The 12,591-nt window shown below is 41.1% G+C and overlaps 15 non-coding genes across 15 annotated transcripts; 5 read left to right on the top strand and 10 right to left on the bottom strand.

Annotated features, from left to right (window-relative positions):
- Positions 1 to 952: 952 nt before the first annotated feature.
- On the bottom strand, positions 953 to 1,024 carry TRNAT-UGU (transfer RNA threonine (anticodon UGU)). The gene has a single exon. It is a non-coding gene; the product is annotated as a tRNA-Thr (tRNA).
- Positions 1,025 to 1,613: 589 nt separating this feature from the next.
- On the bottom strand, positions 1,614 to 1,695 carry TRNAS-GCU (transfer RNA serine (anticodon GCU)). Its single transcript has one exon. It is a non-coding gene; the product is annotated as a tRNA-Ser (tRNA).
- A 412-nt stretch (positions 1,696 to 2,107) lies between these two features.
- Positions 2,108 to 2,202, top strand: TRNAI-UAU (transfer RNA isoleucine (anticodon UAU)). Its single transcript has 2 exons — positions 2,108 to 2,145; positions 2,167 to 2,202. It is a non-coding gene; the product is annotated as a tRNA-Ile (tRNA).
- A 1,176-nt stretch (positions 2,203 to 3,378) lies between these two features.
- TRNAT-UGU (transfer RNA threonine (anticodon UGU)) lies at positions 3,379 to 3,450 on the bottom strand. Its single transcript has one exon. It is a non-coding gene; the product is annotated as a tRNA-Thr (tRNA).
- A 589-nt stretch (positions 3,451 to 4,039) lies between these two features.
- TRNAS-GCU (transfer RNA serine (anticodon GCU)) lies at positions 4,040 to 4,121 on the bottom strand. The gene has a single exon. It is a non-coding gene; the product is annotated as a tRNA-Ser (tRNA).
- A 412-nt stretch (positions 4,122 to 4,533) lies between these two features.
- TRNAI-UAU (transfer RNA isoleucine (anticodon UAU)) lies at positions 4,534 to 4,628 on the top strand. The gene is made up of 2 exons: positions 4,534 to 4,571; positions 4,593 to 4,628. It is a non-coding gene; the product is annotated as a tRNA-Ile (tRNA).
- Positions 4,629 to 5,802: 1,174 nt separating this feature from the next.
- On the bottom strand, positions 5,803 to 5,874 carry TRNAT-UGU (transfer RNA threonine (anticodon UGU)). The gene has a single exon. It is a non-coding gene; the product is annotated as a tRNA-Thr (tRNA).
- A 590-nt stretch (positions 5,875 to 6,464) lies between these two features.
- On the bottom strand, positions 6,465 to 6,546 carry TRNAS-GCU (transfer RNA serine (anticodon GCU)). Its single transcript has one exon. It is a non-coding gene; the product is annotated as a tRNA-Ser (tRNA).
- Positions 6,547 to 6,958: 412 nt separating this feature from the next.
- On the top strand, positions 6,959 to 7,053 carry TRNAI-UAU (transfer RNA isoleucine (anticodon UAU)). The gene is made up of 2 exons: positions 6,959 to 6,996; positions 7,018 to 7,053. It is a non-coding gene; the product is annotated as a tRNA-Ile (tRNA).
- A 1,175-nt stretch (positions 7,054 to 8,228) lies between these two features.
- On the bottom strand, positions 8,229 to 8,300 carry TRNAT-UGU (transfer RNA threonine (anticodon UGU)). The gene has a single exon. It is a non-coding gene; the product is annotated as a tRNA-Thr (tRNA).
- Positions 8,301 to 8,889: 589 nt separating this feature from the next.
- Positions 8,890 to 8,971, bottom strand: TRNAS-GCU (transfer RNA serine (anticodon GCU)). Its single transcript has one exon. It is a non-coding gene; the product is annotated as a tRNA-Ser (tRNA).
- Positions 8,972 to 9,383: 412 nt separating this feature from the next.
- On the top strand, positions 9,384 to 9,478 carry TRNAI-UAU (transfer RNA isoleucine (anticodon UAU)). The gene is made up of 2 exons: positions 9,384 to 9,421; positions 9,443 to 9,478. It is a non-coding gene; the product is annotated as a tRNA-Ile (tRNA).
- Positions 9,479 to 10,652: 1,174 nt separating this feature from the next.
- Positions 10,653 to 10,724, bottom strand: TRNAT-UGU (transfer RNA threonine (anticodon UGU)). Its single transcript has one exon. It is a non-coding gene; the product is annotated as a tRNA-Thr (tRNA).
- Positions 10,725 to 11,313: 589 nt separating this feature from the next.
- On the bottom strand, positions 11,314 to 11,395 carry TRNAS-GCU (transfer RNA serine (anticodon GCU)). Its single transcript has one exon. It is a non-coding gene; the product is annotated as a tRNA-Ser (tRNA).
- A 412-nt stretch (positions 11,396 to 11,807) lies between these two features.
- On the top strand, positions 11,808 to 11,902 carry TRNAI-UAU (transfer RNA isoleucine (anticodon UAU)). Its single transcript has 2 exons — positions 11,808 to 11,845; positions 11,867 to 11,902. It is a non-coding gene; the product is annotated as a tRNA-Ile (tRNA).
- Positions 11,903 to 12,591: the final 689 nt, after the last annotated feature.

Here is a 12,591-nt window from a genome sequence, read left to right as displayed (position 1 = left end):
TAAAAATACATTTGTAGAATAATAAATATGATGAAAACTGTGTTCTCACATGATAACCATAAACTGAAGAGCTGCAAAAAATGCTGTATCAGCTACTTACAATAAAAGGTGACTCGAAAAAACTAGCAAAAGAAGAGCATCATCATATTAAAGGTTCTATTCACCATCTTGAGTTGCACCATAGCAGCTTATGGTGCTTTTCTGTTCAGAGTGTGCCTCCAATCCCACATTCATTTTTAATTTATTTGCAATTTAAAAAACAACAATTACTGCTCGAAGTTCACTTTTCAAAACCATTCAACCTATTAAATGTATTTCTCTAACATATGAATGTGGTCCATGTTCACTTTTCCTCATCTTCATCTCGATACTCCTTTGCCAGAAACCAGGTTCACTTCTTCATTCAACCCACCCATCCAAGGTCACCAAATCTTTGAAGCAAGTCTGCCTATTCTCCCTTTCTCTCTATGTACAAGATACCTTGTATCATTTGAATGGACAGCAGGAGAGAAGGATATTTATGGTGAGTGGGGGTGGGGTTTTGAGGAGTAACCTCATTTGCCTAAGAGCCGGGGTATCTGGGAAAAAAAGTATTTTATGGGGGAAGACTTTCACATCTCCTTGGTGAAATTTGTAGGGCCTTATAACATCCTTTCTGTGGATGCAGATTCAGTCGGAACAGAGGTCCTAGTCCTCGCTCTGCCTTTCAAAGGAACTGTAAATATGCATGGCTTATTTGGCTTTGCCCGGCAGGGTGAGAATGGCGTTTGTCAGGCGTTCGTCAGGCGATCGGAAGGGGTGAGGCAATAATTTATAATTCAATGATCTTCATGATATTTTCTTGATAATATGAAAGCAGGAAAGGGAAGCTTGGCAATAAGCAATCCTAAAGCAAGGTGTGACTCCAGGGAAGAATGACTTGAAAACAACATACAGAAAGACTCATGTAAAAAGGCCCTGATGAGGCTTGAACTCATGACCCCTGGTTTACAAGACCAGTGCTCTGCCACTGAGCTACAAGGCCAGTCTGCACGCAGGATGTAAATTGCAACATGTATTCTTACTGAGGTATGAATATATCTATGATTTTGAGACTCTGTATGGAAACGTAGTTGCATATGAATGTCCACATGCGCGCACACATTGAAGACCATGCTTAAGGCACTTTTTTTGGAAGTATGAAAAACTACATTTTCATATGAGAAAATAAGAGTTTTCGCATTCAAGACCATACCGATAGCTCTAGTTAGTATGTCTGCAATCAGTGACATATAGAGAACCCACTTATTAGAAGTGATCTGTCTCTGTGGGGCAGACATATGTTAACAGTCATTCATTTGAGACGGCCTAAACTTTAGGAGTAAGAGCTGCTTTCTTATCAATCTATTTATCCAAACTGGTTAATAAGCCAGGAGTGAGTGAAAGGCAATCCTCTGGAAACTCCATGAAAGATCTAATTTCTATTACGCACAAAATACTTCACTTTATTTGACATATTTGTTAAAATGGAACAGTCAGATGATCCCATCTAGCGGATCCTGGCTCTGTCTTGAAAGAGAGTGTAATTATACTACAAGAAATGCTGGCCATCAAAAGAGACTCTGATGGCTTTCCGACGAAGGTGGGATTCGAACCCACGCGTGCAGAGCACAATGGATTAGCAGTCCATCGCCTTAACCACTCGGCCACCTCGTCTGCCCTACAGCCCCATCTGAAACCTTGCTTCACAAAAGGTACTGAAGTGTCAATATACTGTACCTAAAAAAGAAAAAAACAGCTGAGGCAAGATCTCACATTCCACGTCTTCCCCCAATCAGGGACCTACATTTCATTTTTGGGAAATTCTTACTATGTGCTAATTACAAATATTCATAAGATTCCCCTAGACTTTGTCAGAACTGTCAAGATATAATTCTATGGGGTTTTGAATAGACAGAGCATATGTTATAGGACAATTATAGAATCTATTCCGTTTGGACTGTATTTTTAATAGTCATGATAACATGCTAGCATGTGAGTCGATCTTGCACAGTGAATGATGGAGCAGTGTCTGTCATCTACTTGGTCAGCTGTAGATGGCTCACCTGGGGAGATGTGAAAAGAGAGAGCTCCAGTGGCGCAATCGGTTAGCGCGCGGTACTTATACAGCAGTACTTGCACTGAGCCATGCCGAGGTTGTGAGTTCGAGCCTCACCTGGAGCAGCCGTGTTGTTTTTCATAAACCATTTCACAAAAAGTAAAGTTTAAACTCAGAGTATGGACGGCCCTTGCTAGAGAGTCTTTACTTCTTATAGGATCTACGTGCCCTACTCCTCTGGGTGCCAAATATCACATATCCTCCGCGATGCTCAGTTTAAACATTCCATGATGTGCCATCTTGCATTTCATGCAAACACCACATCAGTGCATTTAAAAATACATTTGTAGAATAATAAATATGATGAAAACAGTGTTCTCACATGATAACCATAAACTGAAGAGCTGCAAAAAATGCTGTATCAGCTACTTACAATAAAAGGTGACTCGAAAAAAAACTAGCAAAAGAAGAGCATCATCATATTAAAGGTTCTATTCACCATCTTGAGTTGCACCATAGCAGCTTATGGTGCTTTTCTGCTCAGAGTGTGCCTCCAATCCCACATTCATTTTTAATTTCTTTGCAGTTTAAAAACCAACAATTACTGCTCGAAGTTCACTTTTCAAAACCATTCAACCTATTAAATGTATTTCTCTAACCTATGAATGTGGTCCATGTTCACTTTTCCTCATCTTCATCTCGATACTCCTTTCCCAGAAACCAGGTTCACTTCTTCATTCAACCCACCCATCCAAGGTCACCAAATCTTTGAAGCAAGTCTGCCTATTCTCCCTTTCTCTCTATGTACAAGATACCTTGTATCATTTGAATGGACAGCAGGAGAGAAGGAGATTTATGGTGAGTGGGGGTGGGGTTTTGAGGAGTAACCTCATTTGCCTAAGAGCCGGGGTATCTGGGAAAAAAAGTATTTTATGGGGGAAGACTTTCACATCTCCTTGGTGAAATTTGTAGGGCCTTATAACATCCTTTCTGTGGATGCAGATTCAGTCGGAACAGAGGTCCTAGTCCTCGCTCTGCCTTTCAAAGGAACTGTAAATATGCATGGCTTATTTGGCTTTGCCCGGCAGGGCTTGCCCGGCAGGGTGAGAATGGCGTTTGTCAGGCGTTCGTCAGGCGATCGGAAGGGGTGAGGCAATAATGTATAATTCAATGATCTTCATGATATTTTCTTGATAATATGAAAGCAGGAAAGGGAAGCTTGGCAATAAGCAATCCTAAAGCAAGGTGTGACTCCAGGGAAGAATGACTTGAAAACAACATACAGAAAGACTCATGTAAAAAGGCCCTGATGAGGCTTGAACTCATGACCCCTGGTTTACAAGACCAGTGCTCTGCCACTGAGCTACAAGGCCAGTCTGCACGCAGGATGTAAATTGCAACATGTATTCTTACTGAGGTATGAATATATCTATGATTTTGAGACTCTGTATGGAAACGTAGTTGCATATGAATGTCCACGTGCGCGCACACATTGAAGACCATGCTTAAGGCACTTTTTTTGGAAGTATGAAAAACTACATTTTCATATGAGAAAATAAGAGTTTTCGCATTCAAGACCATACCGATAGCTCTAGTTAGTATGTCTGCAATCAGTGACATATAGAGAACCCACTTATTAGAAGTGATCTGTCTCTGTGGGGCAGACATATGTTAACAGTCATTCATTTGAGACGGCCTAAACTTTAGGAGTAAGAGCTGCTTTCTTATCAATCTATTTATCCAAACTGGTTAATAAGCCAGGAGTGAGTGAAAGGCAATCCTCTGGAAACTCCATGAAAGATCTAATTTCTATTACGCACAAAATACTTCACTTTATTTGACATATTTGTTAAAATGGAACAGTCAGATGATCCCATCTAGCGGATCCTGGCTCTGTCTTGAAAGAGAGTGTAATTATACTACAAGAAATGCTGGCCATCAAAAGAGACTCTGATGGCTTTCCGACGAAGGTGGGATTCGAACCCACGCGTGCAGAGCACAATGGATTAGCAGTCCATCGCCTTAACCACTCGGCCACCTCGTCTGCCCCACAGCCCCATCTGAAACCTTGCTTCACAAAAGGTACTGAAGTGTCAATATACTGTACCTAAAAAAGAAAAAAACAGCTGAGGCAAGATCTCACATTCCACGTCTTCCCCCAATCAGGGACCTACATTTAATTTTTGGGAAATTCTTACTATGTGCTAATTACAAATATTCATAAGATTCCCCTAGACTTTGTCAGAACTGTCAAGATATAATTCTATGGGGTTTTGAATAGACAGAGCATATGTTATAGGACAATTATAGAATCTATTCCGTTTGGACTGTATTTTTAATAGTCATGATAACATGCTAGCATGTGAGTCGATCTTGCACAGTGAATGATGGAGCAGTGTCTGTCATCTACTTGGTCAGCTGTAGATGGCTCACCTGGGGAGATGTGAAAAGAGAGAGCTCCAGTGGCGCAATCGGTTAGCGCGCGGTACTTATACAGCAGTACTTGTACTGAGCCATGCCGAGGTTGTGAGTTCGAGCCTCACCTGGAGCAGCCGTGTTGTTTTTCATAAACCATTTCACAAAAAGTAAAGTTTAAACTCAGAGTATGGACGGCCCTTGCTAGAGAGTCTTTACTTCTTATAGGATCTACGTGTCCTACTCCTCTGGGTGCCAAATATCACATATCCTCCGCGATGCTCAGTTTAAACATTCCATGATGTGCCATCTTGCATTTCATGCAAACACCACATCAGTGCATTTAAAAATACATTTGTAGAATAATAAATATGATGAAAACTGTGTTCTCACATGATAACCATAAACTGAAGAGCTGCAAAAAATGCTGTATCAGCTACTTACAATAAAAGGTGACTCGAAAAAACTAGCAAAAGAAGAGCATCATCATATTAAAGGTTCTATTCACCATCTTGAGTTGCACCATAGCAGCTTATGGTGCTTTTCTGTTCAGAGTGTGCCTCCAATCCCACATTCATTTTTAATTTCTGTGCAGTTTAAAAACCAACAATTACTGCTCGAAGTTCACTTTTCAAAACCATTCAACCTATTAAATCTATTTCTCTAACCTATGAATGTGGTCCATGTTCACTTTTCCTCATCTTCATCTCGATACTCCTTTTCCAGAAACCAGGTTCACTTCTTCATTCAACCCACCCATCCAAAGTCACCAAATCTTTGAAGCAAGTCTGCCTATTCTCCCTTTCTCTCTATGTACAAGATACCTTGTATCATTTGAATGGACAGCAGGAGAGAAGGATATTTATGGTGAGTGGGGGTGGGGTTTTGAGGAGTAACCTCATTTGCCTAAGAGCCGGGGTATCTGGGAAAAAAAGTATTTTATGGGGGAAGACTTTCACATCTCCTTGGTGAAATTTGTAGGGCCTTATAACATCCTTTCTGTGGATGCAGATTCAGTCGGAACAGAGGTCCTAGTCCTCGCTCTGCCTTTCAAAGGAACTGTAAATATGCATGGCTTATTTGGCTTTGCCCGGCAGGGCTTGCCCGCCAGGGTGAGAATGGCGTTTGTCAGGCGTTCGTCAGGCGATCGGAAGGGGTGAGGCAATAATTTATAATTCAATGATCTTCATGATATTTTCTTGATAATATGAAAGCAGGAAAGGGAAGCTTGGCAATAAGCAATCCTAAAGCAAGGTGTGACTCCAGGGAAGAATGACTTGAAAACAACATACAGAAAGACTCATGTAAAAAGGCCCTGATGAGGCTTGAACTCATGACCCCTGGTTTACAAGACCAGTGCTCTGCCACTGAGCTACAAGGCCAGTCTGCACGCAGGATGTAAATTGCAACATGTATTCTTACTGAGGTATGAATATATCTATGATTTTGAGACTCTGTATGGAAACGTAGTTGCATATGAATGTCCACATGCGCGCACACATTGAAGACCATGCTTAAGGCACTTTTTTTGGAAGTATGAAAAACTACATTTTCATATGAGAAAATAAGAGTTTTTCGCATTCAAGACCATACCGATAGCTCTAGTTAGTATGTCTACAATCAGTGACATATAGAGAACCCACTTATTAGAAGTGATCTGTCTCTGTGGGGCAGACATATGTTAACAGTCATTCATTTGAGACGGCCTAAACTTTAGGAGTAAGAGCTGCTTTCTTATCAATCTATTTATCCAAACTGGTTAATAAGCCAGGAGTGAGTGAAAGGCAATCCTCTGGAAACTCCATGAAAGATCTAATTTCTATTACGCACAAAATACTTCACTTTATTTGACATATTTGTTAAAATGGAACAGTCAGATGATCCCATCTAGCGGATCCTGGCTCTGTCTTGAAAGAGAGTGTAATTATACTACATGAAATGCTGGCCATCAAAAGAGACTCTGATGGCTTTCCGACGAAGGTGGGATTCGAACCCACGCGTGCAGAGCACAATGGATTAGCAGTCCATCGCCTTAACCACTCGGCCACCTCGTCTGCCCCACAGCCCCATCTGAAACCTTGCTTCACAAAAGGTACTGAAGTGTCAATATACTGTACCTAAAAAAGAAAAAAACAGCTGAGGCAAGATCTCACATTCCACGTCTTCCCCCAATCAGGGACCTACATTTCATTTTTGGGAAATTCTTACTATGTGCTAATTACAAATATTCATAAGATTCCCCTAGACTTTGTCAGAACTGTCAAGATATAATTCTATGGGGTTTTGAATAGACAGAGCATATGTTATAGGACAATTATAGAATCTATTCCGTTTGGACTGTATTTTTAATAGTCATGATAACATGCTAGCATGTGAGTCGATCTTGCACAGTGAATGATGGAGCAGTGTCTGTCATCTACTTGGTCAGCTGTAGATGGCTCACCTGGGGAGATGTGAAAAGAGAGAGCTCCAGTGGCGCAATCGGTTAGCGCGCGGTACTTATACAGCAGTACTTGCACTGAGCCATGCCGAGGTTGTGAGTTCGAGCCTCACCTGGAGCAGCCGTGTTGTTTTTCATAAACCATTTCACAAAAAGTAAAGTTTAAACTCAGAGTATGGACGGCCCTTGCTAGAGAGTCTTTACTTCTTATAGGATCTACGTGCCCTACTCCTCTGGGTGCCAAATATCACATATCCTCCGCGATGCTCAGTTTAAACATTCCATGATGTGCCATCTTGCATTTCATGCAAACACCACATCAGTGCATTTAAAAATACATTTGTAGAATAATAAATATGATGAAAACAGTGTTCTCACATGATAACCATAAACTGAAGAGCTGCAAAAAATGCTGTATCAGCTACTTACAATAAAAGGTGACTCGAAAAAAACTAGCAAAAGAAGAGCATCATCATATTAAAGGTTCTATTCACCATCTTGAGTTGCACCATAGCAGCTTATGGTGCTTTTCTGCTCAGAGTGTGCCTCCAATCCCACATTCATTTTTAATTTCTTTGCAGTTTAAAAACCAACAATTACTGCTCGAAGTTCACTTTTCAAAACCATTCAACCTATTAAATGTATTTCTCTAACCTATGAATGTGGTCCATGTTCACTTTTCCTCATCTTCATCTCGATACTCCTTTCCCAGAAACCAGGTTCACTTCTTCATTCAACCCACCCATCCAAGGTCACCAAATCTTTGAAGCAAGTCTGCCTATTCTCCCTTTCTCTCTATGTACAAGATACCTTGTATCATTTGAATGGACAGCAGGAGAGAAGGAGATTTATGGTGAGTGGGGGTGGGGTTTTGAGGAGTAACCTCATTTGCCTAAGAGCCGGGGTATCTGGGAAAAAAAGTATTTTATGGGGGAAGACTTTCACATCTCCTTGGTGAAATTTGTAGGGCCTTATAACATCCTTTCTGTGGATGCAGATTCAGTCGGAACAGAGGTCCTAGTCCTCGCTCTGCCTTTCAAAGGAACTGTAAATATGCATGGCTTATTTGGCTTTGCCCGGCAGGGCTTGCCCGGCAGGGTGAGAATGGCGTTTGTCAGGCGTTCGTCAGGCGATCGGAAGGGGTGAGGCAATAATGTATAATTCAATGATCTTCATGATATTTTCTTGATAATATGAAAGCAGGAAAGGGAAGCTTGGCAATAAGCAATCCTAAAGCAAGGTGTGACTCCAGGGAAGAATGACTTGAAAACAACATACAGAAAGACTCATGTAAAAAGGCCCTGATGAGGCTTGAACTCATGACCCCTGGTTTACAAGACCAGTGCTCTGCCACTGAGCTACAAGGCCAGTCTGCACGCAGGATGTAAATTGCAACATGTATTCTTACTGAGGTATGAATATATCTATGATTTTGAGACTCTGTATGGAAACGTAGTTGCATATGAATGTCCACGTGCGCGCACACATTGAAGACCATGCTTAAGGCACTTTTTTTGGAAGTATGAAAAACTACATTTTCATATGAGAAAATAAGAGTTTTCGCATTCAAGACCATACCGATAGCTCTAGTTAGTATGTCTGCAATCAGTGACATATAGAGAACCCACTTATTAGAAGTGATCTGTCTCTGTGGGGCAGACATATGTTAACAGTCATTCATTTGAGACGGCCTAAACTTTAGGAGTAAGAGCTGCTTTCTTATCAATCTATTTATCCAAACTGGTTAATAAGCCAGGAGTGAGTGAAAGGCAATCCTCTGGAAACTCCATGAAAGATCTAATTTCTATTACGCACAAAATACTTCACTTTATTTGACATATTTGTTAAAATGGAACAGTCAGATGATCCCATCTAGCGGATCCTGGCTCTGTCTTGAAAGAGAGTGTAATTATACTACAAGAAATGCTGGCCATCAAAAGAGACTCTGATGGCTTTCCGACGAAGGTGGGATTCGAACCCACGCGTGCAGAGCACAATGGATTAGCAGTCCATCGCCTTAACCACTCGGCCACCTCGTCTGCCCCACAGCTCCATCTGAAACCTTGCTTCACAAAAGGTACTGAAGTGTCAATATACTGTACCTAAAAAAGAAAAAAACAGCTGAGGCAAGATCTCACATTCCACGTCTTCCCCCAATCAGGGACCTACATTTCATTTTTGGGAAATTCTTACTATGTGCTAATTACAAATATTCATAAGATTCCCCTAGACTTTGTCAGAACTGTCAAGATATAATTCTATGGGGTTTTGAATAGACAGAGCATATGTTATAGGACAATTATAGAATCTATTCCGTTTGGACTGTATTTTTAATAGTCATGATAACATGCTAGCATGTGAGTCGATCTTGCACAGTGAATGATGGAGCAGTGTCTGTCATCTACTTGGTCAGCTGTAGATGGCTCACCTGGGGAGATGTGAAAAGAGAGAGCTCCAGTGGCGCAATCGGTTAGCGCGCGGTACTTATACAGCAGTACTTGTACTGAGCCATGCCGAGGTTGTGAGTTCGAGCCTCACCTGGAGCAGCCGTGTTGTTTTTCATAAACCATTTCACAAAAAGTAAAGTTTAAACTCAGAGTATGGACGGCCCTTGCTAGAGAGTCTTTACTTCTTATAGGATCTACGTGTCCTACTCCTCTGGGTGCCAAATATCACATATCCTCCGCGATGCTCAGTTTAAACATTCCATGATGTGCCATCTTGCATTTCATGCAAACACCACATCAGTGCATTTAAAAATACATTTGTAGAATAATAAATATGATGAAAACTGTGTTCTCACATGATAACCATAAACTGAAGAGCTGCAAAAAATGCTGTATCAGCTACTTACAATAAAAGGTGACTCGAAAAAACTAGCAAAAGAAGAGCATCATCATATTAAAGGTTCTATTCACCATCTTGAGTTGCACCATAGCAGCTTATGGTGCTTTTCTGCTCAGAGTGTGCCTCCAATCCCACATTCATTTTTAATTTCTTTGCAGTTTAAAAACCAACAATTACTGCTCGAAGTTCACTTTTCAAAACCATTCAACCTATTAAATGTATTTCTCTAACCTATGAATGTGGTCCATGTTCACTTTTCCTCATCTTCATCTCGATACTCCTTTCCCAGAAACCAGGTTCACTTCTTCATTCAACCCACCCATCCAAGGTCACCAAATCTTTGAAGCAAGTCTGCCTATTCTCCCTTTCTCTCTATGTACAAGATACCTTGTATCATTTGAATGGACAGCAGGAGAGAAGGAGATTTATGGTGAGTGGGGGTGGGGTTTTGAGGAGTAACCTCATTTGCCTAAGAGCCGGGGTATCTGGGAAAAAAAGTATTTTATGGGGGAAGACTTTCACATCTCCTTGGTGAAATTTGTAGGGCCTTATAACATCCTTTCTGTGGATGCAGATTCAGTCGGAACAGAGGTCCTAGTCCTCGCTCTGCCTTTCAAAGGAACTGTAAATATGCATGGCTTATTTGGCTTTGCCCGGCAGGGCTTGCCCGGCAGGGTGAGAATGGCGTTTGTCAGGCGTTCGTCAGGCGATCGGAAGGGGTGAGGCAATAATGTATAATTCAATGATCTTCATGATATTTTCTTGATAATATGAAAGCAGGAAAGGGAAGCTTGGCAATAAGCAATCCTAAAGCAAGGTGTGACTCCAGGGAAGAATGACTTGAAAACAACATACAGAAAGACTCATGTAAAAAGGCCCTGATGAGGCTTGAACTCATGACCCCTGGTTTACAAGACCAGTGCTCTGCCACTGAGCTACAAGGCCAGTCTGCACGCAGGATGTAAATTGCAACATGTATTCTTACTGAGGTATGAATATATCTATGATTTTGAGACTCTGTATGGAAACGTAGTTGCATATGAATGTCCACGTGCGCGCACACATTGAAGACCATGCTTAAGGCACTTTTTTTGGAAGTATGAAAAACTACATTTTCATATGAGAAAATAAGAGTTTTCGCATTCAAGACCATACCGATAGCTCTAGTTAGTATGTCTGCAATCAGTGACATATAGAGAACCCACTTATTAGAAGTGATCTGTCTCTGTGGGGCAGACATATGTTAACAGTCATTCATTTGAGACGGCCTAAACTTTAGGAGTAAGAGCTGCTTTCTTATCAATCTATTTATCCAAACTGGTTAATAAGCCAGGAGTGAGTGAAAGGCAATCCTCTGGAAACTCCATGAAAGATCTAATTTCTATTACGCACAAAATACTTCACTTTATTTGACATATTTGTTAAAATGGAACAGTCAGATGATCCCATCTAGCGGATCCTGGCTCTGTCTTGAAAGAGAGTGTAATTATACTACAAGAAATGCTGGCCATCAAAAGAGACTCTGATGGCTTTCCGACGAAGGTGGGATTCGAACCCACGCGTGCAGAGCACAATGGATTAGCAGTCCATCGCCTTAACCACTCGGCCACCTCGTCTGCCCCACAGCTCCATCTGAAACCTTGCTTCACAAAAGGTACTGAAGTGTCAATATACTGTACCTAAAAAAGAAAAAAACAGCTGAGGCAAGATCTCACATTCCACGTCTTCCCCCAATCAGGGACCTACATTTCATTTTTGGGAAATTCTTACTATGTGCTAATTACAAATATTCATAAGATTCCCCTAGACTTTGTCAGAACTGTCAAGATATAATTCTATGGGGTTTTGAATAGACAGAGCATATGTTATAGGACAATTATAGAATCTATTCCGTTTGGACTGTATTTTTAATAGTCATGATAACATGCTAGCATGTGAGTCGATCTTGCACAGTGAATGATGGAGCAGTGTCTGTCATCTACTTGGTCAGCTGTAGATGGCTCACCTGGGGAGATGTGAAAAGAGAGAGCTCCAGTGGCGCAATCGGTTAGCGCGCGGTACTTATACAGCAGTACTTGTACTGAGCCATGCCGAGGTTGTGAGTTCGAGCCTCACCTGGAGCAGCCGTGTTGTTTTTCATAAACCATTTCACAAAATGTAAAGTTTAAACTCAGAGTATGGACGGCCCTTGCTAGAGAGTCTTTACTTCTTATAGGATCTACGTGTCCTACTCCTCTGGGTGCCAAATATCACATATCCTCCGCGATGCTCAGTTTAAACATTCCATGATGTGCCATCTTGCATTTCATGCAAACACCACATCAGTGCATTTAAAAATACATTTGTAGAATAATAAATATGATGAAAACTGTGTTCTCACATGATAACCATAAACTGAAGAGCTGCAAAAAATGCTGTATCAGCTACTTACAATAAAAGGTGACTCGAAAAAACTAGCAAAAGAAGAGCATCATCATATTAAAGGTTCTATTCACCATCTTGAGTTGCACCATAGCAGCTTATGGTGCTTTTCTGTTCAGAGTGTGCCTCCAATCCCACATTCATTTTTAATTTCTGTGCAGTTTAAAAACCAACAATTACTGCTCGAAGTTCACTTTTCAAAACCATTCAACCTATTAAATGTATTTCTCTAACCTATGAATGTGGTCCATGTTCACTTTTCCTCATCTTCATCTCGATACTCCTCTCCCAGAAACCAGGTTCACTTCTTCATTCAACCCACCCATCCAAGGTCACCAAATCTTTGAAGCAAGTCTGCCTATTCTCCCTTTCTCTCTATGTACAAGATACC

Source organism: Triturus cristatus, chromosome 12, assembly GCF_964204655.1.
Source record: "Triturus cristatus chromosome 12, aTriCri1.1, whole genome shotgun sequence".
NCBI classification, from domain to species: Eukaryota; Metazoa; Chordata; class Amphibia; order Caudata; family Salamandridae; genus Triturus; species Triturus cristatus.
This window is presented reverse-complemented; position numbering and strand designations above follow the sequence as displayed.